General features: G+C 36.3%; 1 long non-coding RNA gene across 1 annotated transcript; it reads left to right on the top strand.

Annotated features, from left to right (window-relative positions):
- The first annotated feature begins 1,018 nt into the window (after window positions 1-1,018).
- On the top strand, window positions 1,019-4,247 carry LOC125932778 (uncharacterized). Its single transcript, XR_007460749.1, has 2 exons — window positions 1,019-1,176; window positions 2,906-4,247. It is a non-coding gene; the product is annotated as an uncharacterized LOC125932778 (long non-coding RNA).
- Window positions 4,248-8,240: the final 3,993 nt, after the last annotated feature.

The following is an 8,240-nucleotide window of genomic DNA, read 5'->3' as shown; positions in this document are numbered from 1 at the left end:
GCACTATATGATAACTAACTTGGATATAAATTTAAAAATAAATAAATTATTTAAAAAATCACACTAATAAATTTAAAACTAGATAAACTAAAATATAAAATATTGGTAGTGAGCAATGAAATTCCATAATCATAGCTTTGCATAAATACTTGTTGTAAATATAGTTAAAAGAATAAAATGAGGGGCGTCTGGCTGCCTCAGTCAGTAAAGAATATGACCCTTGACCTGGGGTCATGAGTTCCGAGCCCCACATTGGGTGTAAAGATTACTTAAATAAGTAAATAAATTTTTTAAGTGAATAAAATGAAGATCAGAATTTATTCTAAAAAAAAAGATAAAAATTAACAAAACTAATAATGATAATCTTTTTTAAAATGTTTATTCATTTTTGAGAGAGAGAGACAGACAGAGTGAGCAGGCGAGGGGCTAAAAGAGAGGGAGACAGAATCTGAAACAGGCTCCAGGCTCCGAGCTGTCAGCACAGAGCCCAATGCAGGGCTCAAACTTACAACTGTGAGATCATGAGCAGAGCTTTACCAACTGAACCACCCAGACTCCCCTAATAATGAGGTATTTTTAATTAAATGTAGTTATTCATAGAATTTAAACCATGTTGTATGAATCATTATAAGAGAAAGAAAATTTTAAATAAAACAGTACACATAGGATCGGAAGGATTGGAAATAGGAGTGTTAAAATCAAAAACAAGCTGAGACCAACCTTGAAAATTCCTTGAGCAGATAAAACCAGTTTGGTCGGGTAAACAAAGCTGAAGTCAGCTTATTTTGTTAAGACTAACTTGACCCGGGTCACTTCTTGCTTTTGCTTCTAGAAATCATAAGCAAAACTTGAACTGCTTCCCAAGGTTATATGAAGGAACCACTGACCAATTCCCTATCATTTAAAGAAATTCCAATATTCTAACCAATCACCATGAAGAATAGTCACTGCTTTCTCGCTACATACGCTTCTTTATAACAATGCACCCCTGAGCCTCGCTTCATATTTTGGTTTAAGTGCTTCCATTCTGCCAACTGTCTTGTTGGGTGAGCACAATACACTTTTACTAATTACTGCTTTGGTGATTCATCTGTTTCACTTCTGTTATTTCTGAACTTTTGACATTCCACAGGATCAGAAGTGAGATCCAAAGAAACCCGCCAATGACTCAGGCTGGTGAGTAAGCAGGTGCTGGTACTTGTTTAAAGAAAGTAATTTAAATAAATGTAAGTAAGATAAAAGTTTACACGAAGTCCATGGATATTCATTGAATTTCTAAATCATCTCCAAACAAAATAAACATTAAATGCTAAGCATAAGTTTATCTACTTTGGGCTTTTTAATTTTTTACAGAGACAAAAGGTATTTGAGTATTGATAAACATGTTCTGTGCCACACTGAAATACTTACTACAAGGAAGAAAATACTTCTAGGAATTATGAAATATATTTAAAATTGCTAATCTACTACAGGATACTAAATATGATAGTTCACTATTGCCTAATTCCTAGTTTTCACTGGAAAGCAAAGATTACCAATAGTAAAAATTTATAACTGATATGTAAAAATAAAACTACTAGGTCTAAAAAAAAGGGTTAAAAAATGACTCTGTATGAAAACTAAGTAAGGAAAATAGAATATGGTGTGGGAGGAGGGGGGTTGGGTAAGGAAAGATATAAATGATTGTTTGAAATTAAGAAAGGAAAAAGGACAAAACCTAAATGGATATAGGAAGTTGTAAAAGGTTTATGGAAAATGAATCTTCTGAAAGGAATTTTATGCGTGGTGAAGCTAAGTTGGAATGGATTTATTTTTTAAAAAGAGACAATTTTAATATCAAAAGTATACTGATGCAGTGTTAGAACTTGGTTTTCTCTCTGTTAAAAGGATGTGTGTTTTAGTTTTTTAGATTGGTGGTTTGCTTTTTATAAGGAATTATAAACAAAGTTTTTTTACCTATAATGTAATCTGCCTAGGAAATAAAGATTCTGTGTCTTATGAAATTATTTCCTGTGCTTTACATTGTCTCTTTCTTTTTTATTTTATTTTTTTAATTTTTTTTCTTTAACGTTTATTTATTTTTGAGACAGAGAGAGACAAGGCATGAACGGGGTAGGGGCAGAGAGAAAGGGAGACACAGAATGGGAAGCAGGCTCCAGGCTCTGAGCCATCACCCCGAGCCCGACGCGGGGCTCGAACTCACTGACCGCGAGATCGTGACCTGAGCCGAAGTCGGACGCTCAACCGACTGAGCCACCCAGGCGCCCCTACATTGTCTCTTTCAAGTCTTTGGTTACTTCAAAAAATAACGGAGTCATCTCTATTAGAGCCAAGGTTTTACTTGCCTTTGAAGTCTTTTAATTGTCACTTTGGTTGAATGGATAACTAAGTCAATTGCATCTTGGTTTGGATCTTTAACCATGGCTATTTTTAAGGTTTTTGTCATTCACAATTATTTTTTACTCTCAATTCTTCTCTAACAGCATTCTGATCAATTACAAACAAAAGTGTTTTATCCTCAAAGAGATTCACAGAAAGGACCCTAACAAGTAATTTAAAATGCAGGTCTCTGGTGACTTTAAGACTGTAACATTAAACTGAGTAAGAACTTTAAAACTTCAATGGAAAACTGATTGATTCATAAAGCTGCTAACCCAAGATGAAGCAAAACAATAATTAAGTGTGTAACACTGAATGAACTGATGAAGATGATTATAATTTTTATTACTTCATTTAAAACAATTGCCAGTTCTCTGTGATGAGAACCTTTCCACAGATCTGTACTGAGCTCCATGAGGGTAAGAAACTCTGAAGGAGGGGAAAACAAGCAAACAAAACAAACAAAACAAAACAAAAAACACACACAAAAAAAAAACTATTGCTAATTCTTTGTTTTGTTTTCCAGATATAAAGAATTATTTTTTTCATCTATTTTAATCAATAACTTAGAACAATTTGACGGTACGTATTTGCAACAAAGGTTGAAACATTTATCTTTTGCTCCCTATCTGACCCCTGCAGAATTTGGAAACTCTTACTGAATACTCTTGTTTTTCATGACAATGTATTAATTTGCATAAGTTCAGTAAGAATCTTTTCTCCTTGTAAAGGGACCAACTGGGTAAATCCTAGGCTTGGCTTCCTACCTTCAAGAGGGTTTTGAAAGTCCAATCTGAAATTCCTTATGAAAAAGTCCCAGCAAAACAGATATACTTGTTTTTAATATCTTAGTGTTTATTTATTTTTGAGAGAGAGAGCGCAAGCGGAGGAGGGGCAGAGAGAGGAGGGAGACACAGAATCTGAAGCAGGCTCCAGGCTCTGAGCTGTCAGCACAGAGCCCCATGCAAGGCTTAAACTCATGAACTGTGAAATCTTAACCTGAGCTGAAGTCGGACGCTTAACCAACTAAGCCACCCAGGCGCCCCAAAGCAGATTTAAAACAGCCTATACTTAACCAACTAAGCCACCCAGGCGCCCCAAAGCAGATTTAAAACAGCCTATATGGTCAATCACTATTCTTGCTGCACCTCTATAAATATCCAGGCCAAGTTTATTAAAACGAGACTTAATTTGCAAACAAATTAGTCTTACTGTGGTTTCTTTTCATAGAAATGGGGATGATTATAAAGAGAAAAATTATGTTTCAGTCATGTACCTTTGTAGATACCAGATTCCTGTGTTGTTAATTGTCTTTGAGATTTTGTTTTCCACCTATAAACTGGACTAGATCCTGAATTCTTCAAAGTTTTCTCCAACATTTGGCTAGAACTCTCCAAACTAACATTTTCCATTTTCTCTCACTCTTTTGGCTTGCAATCACTATACAACTAAAACTGCCCTTTTCTGGAAGCCATGCAACTAAAGCTGGATAACTTGATATACACTTCAAAGAAATCAGCACAACAGCTCATGTGTGGACAATCTCCATGCCTACTGCTATGCAGCCACTCAGAGCTCACCAGAGACATTCACACTGCAAACCAGGAATGTGTCAGATTGCCGCTGCCTGCCTTCACTCCATCTAAAGATGCTTAGAACCCGACATCTAGAAATCTTCTCAACTGGCTGCTCTCCAAACTCAGAAACTGAATTTATAATTTGCTTAAACTATTAACCTTTGTTTTTCTTCTGTTTCCATAGAAATGCCTCTCATTAAATTACCTGATTGCTCATATCAGAATGACACCTAAAGCAGGTGAAAATTCACCTGCAACACTGCCTCCTGAAATAAAACATCCTCATATTCATCCTGTCCTAAGTAATCATGAGGATATGTGTTTGCCGAGACATCGTGTTATGCCTATAACCCATTTGAGTTATTTAACTGGTTAAATCTCGGTGTCTACAGTCTCAGCTCTGGGGAATTTCTCAATCTGTGGCTATTGTTCTCCCTATAGTCATCATATTAATCTCACTAGCGTATCGTATACTCTCTCAGGTTTTAAACGCCTGTCAGTCCCCACTCACATGCTACATGGTATTCACAAAGGATTAGGCAACTGGATGGAATCAACAATAACTACACAAATGATGAAGACGGTGACTACATGGCCCTCTGGCCTGACTACTCAACTAATGGAAACAGCAGATATATGATTCTTTGGACTGATTACATCAACAGTGGTAAGGAGAATAACGTGATACCAGTTGGTCATACTCTCAACCTGCTGAGGGAATGACCAAAAGGGAGGGAATTCTTGAAATGAAAACCAAACTAGAGACGAGCCTTGAAAATTCCCTGAGCAGACAAAACCAGGTTAGTCATACAAACAGAGCTGAAGTCAGCTTATTTTGCAAGACTAACTTGACCTAGGTCATTGCTTGCTTTTGCTTCCAGAAATCATAAGCAAAACTTGATCTGTCCCCCAAGGTTGATATGAAGTAACCACTGACCAATTATTTATCACTTAAGAAAATTCTAATATTACAACCCTTGTGAAGAATAAACAGTCAGTGCTTTCTCACCAAATAAGCTTCTTATAACAATATACCCCTGAGCCCCACTTCATGTTTTGGTTTGAGTACTCCTGGTCTGCAAACTGTCTTTTTGCGGTGTGCACAATAAATTTTACTAATTACTACTTCAATGATCAACTGGTTTTACTTCTGAATTTTTGACGGAAGCTGATATTAAATGTTGGGGTTTGGGAGTGAATGGTCAAGAAAGAATTCTTGAGGCACCTTTGGTGCAAAAAGGGTGATTTTATTAAAGCACAGAGACAGGACCTGTGGACAGAAAGAGCTGCACTGAGGCTGTGAGGAGTGGCTGATCATATACTTTTTTTTTTTAATTTTTTTTTAATGTTTATTTATTTTTGAGACAGAGAGAGACAGAGCATGAACGGGGGAGGGTCAGAGAGAGGGAGACACAGAATCCGAAACAGGCTCCAGGCTCTGAGCTGTCAGCACAGAGCCTGACGCGGGGCTCAAACTCACAGACCGTGAGATCATGACCTGAGCCGAAGTCGGCCGCCTAACCGACTGAGCCACCCAGGCGCCCCTGATCATATACTTTTAAACTGGGAGGGGGTTAGGGATAGCATAAGTTCCTAAGGAATTTGGAAGCAAGATTTCCAGGACATTGAGGGGCTAGCTGTTGTTAGGATAAGGTCATTTACTACTGTGTAGTAAAACCTTAGTCATGAGACCCTTCAGGTGTACATCAATGGGCCATATGCTTAGAGGATGATTGCTAACATATACCTTGGGGGGTAGAGATAAAGAAAGTTTTCAAAGGGATTTTTTTGTATATTAAAGAAGACTTACAGGATCCTGGAGGTTATGATAAGGTCAAGCTAAGGTTGCTTTTTGCCCTTAGCAAAGTATTAATATCAAAGCAGTTGAGTTCCTGGAAGAAGGTCACTCTGTCTGTCTCAAGGACTTGTCAATGGGCTGTAAATTGTAGGGAAGTTTAAAATTTTTCTTTCGTCTTTGTTCTCCACATCAGAGATATGAGTAAGTTTTTGGCAAAACAAAAAACAAGATGAAGAAATGAGATTAAAATGGCAGTTTGACAATAACTGTAAATCAGTTAAATACCCTTGTAAAACAAAACGACTACCTAATTCATATCAGAATGAAAGTGCACCTACACCCTATCTTCGAAAATCTAAAACAAAGTAACACAGAAAGTTTAATTGTGAAAGACTGAACAAAGGTAAACCAGACAACAAAAGTAGAGCCACAGTGCTCATATGAGACAATGTAAATTTCAAACCAACAAAAAAGTGTTAAACTGAACAAATAGGATTGTATTACTTTTGGTGAAGGTACATAATACAATGACATTGTGATATAAAAAGAAAAACAGTTTATATGCCAGGTAACACAGAATTAAATATAAAGAAGTAAAATCTGTTGGAAATAAAAGATGTCAAAAAAAAACCCAAAACAAAAAACACTGTATTACATTATATTAGGTCCTATATGACTTAGAGTCTCTAGAAGACAAAATAGAAATGAAACAAATATGGCTTAGAGTAGTGGTTTTCAAACTGTCTCCACAGTGTGTATGGTCAGGGACAATAAAAGATATTGAAAAGGCAGTTTGGACCATCCATCCTGCATCTACCAGCATTCCACAAGACCTTGCATTTGAAAAACATAGCCTTGAGAAGGCAATGGGGTCGAACATGTTTCGTTGTTTTTAAAAATCACCATGACACTGATTCAAAAGTCAGGTTCTAAATTCAGTGTATGTCAGTATTTAATTTTAATGGCTTCCATGGTCAAAATGCTACTTACAAAAGCCCACAGAACTACATCAAAGAATTAAACCAAACGTTGCCCTCACTCTTTGAATCTATTATGCAAAGGGGTGTGTTTTTTTTCGCTAAAATTCTGTTAGTAAATTTCCATTATCTCAGCTGTCAATCAGTTATTCATGTCAAATATTTGGAAGGTGCAGTTTGTTTTATTTTAACCAAGTAAACTCAAAAACAACAAAATTCTTTGAATGATTTTTAAAGCAAGTTAGATTTTTTTTGAATTCTGAGGTTTCTGGGTATGCATATTTGAGAAGTATTACATGTGACACATATTGTCTTCAGCTACAAAATCACATAAGGATGAAACATTCCAGACACCTGCTTTCAAAATGCTCTTTCCTTAGCACACGTTTCTGTCAAAAACCTGTTTCTCAACTTGTTAAAACATCACCTCAACCTTGAACGGACACATTAAATGGGTTAGTTTCTTCAAAAATGTCTGCCTGGTCACCAGAGGGAAAACAAATCATCAAATTTTAGAATGCTTATCTTTCTGCATGAGAAAAAATGTGTTTCACTCTATCTTTAAATTTGATGAATCTTTGACACATTTTACCATGAGATAACCACCTCTCCTCTGTGAGGGACAAATAATACCCATGGTCACGGCCCTTCTCTTCTGAGTATGTTATAAAGATTCTCCCACTTTTGTTGTAAGCTATATCAAAAACACCTCTGGCTTCAGTTTGGTGTATTTCCTGATCCATGATGGAGACAATGGATAAATTTCACGAAGGATGCAATCCGTGACTCACCCTAGGACCTATTTTATTCCAGTAGAATCAGCCATTCCATCTGTAACTACACACACTCTGCTTTCCATTCCTCTCCACCATAAAACAGTGGGGTTTTAAAAATTGTTATTAAAGAAGTAATGTACTGTTGAAAAACTCTTTTCTAGCACACTTAAAGAATGTACTAGACTGGCTCACCGTACATGCACAATGTGCTTTGTGCATTTAATTACTGAAAGATCATCTTGGAGACATTCTCAACCAAGACATCTGTACTTTCATCCAACTGTATTTATAAAACCTCCCATACCGAACAATTTGTGCTAAACCTTGTTTTTTCAGATGTATAACAATGGATTTACCTGTTTTTAAACATGTTTTGCTAATAAAGGAAAATACTTTTACATTGTTGTGATGTGGTTTCCTGGGTATAATCTCAGTGGCTTTTACCCAGAAAGGAAGAACAAGTGTATACCCTGTGACGTGTGGCTTCTTGTCTTTCAAACAGAAATCTCAAAACAGATTTTACGTGTTTTAATACATTTGGATTGAATATCGTATAACTTAAATATGGCTTAAAAATACAGACACTTGTTTTCAGGCTCTGAATGCTTAGTTTTAAATGCCTTGCTACTGGGAGGGCTTCACATGACTTGTAGATAGCATTTCACAGTCTAGTATATATTTAGACTTCTTGCAAGATCTGATTACATCATGGTTGCTTTGACCTCTTGGTGTG

Source organism: Panthera uncia, chromosome D2 (assembly GCF_023721935.1).
Source record: "Panthera uncia isolate 11264 chromosome D2, Puncia_PCG_1.0, whole genome shotgun sequence".
Lineage (NCBI taxonomy): Eukaryota > Metazoa > Chordata > Mammalia > Carnivora > Felidae > Panthera > Panthera uncia.
The sequence above is the reverse complement of the archived record's forward strand: the minus strand, read 5'-3'. Positions and strand labels throughout refer to the sequence as shown.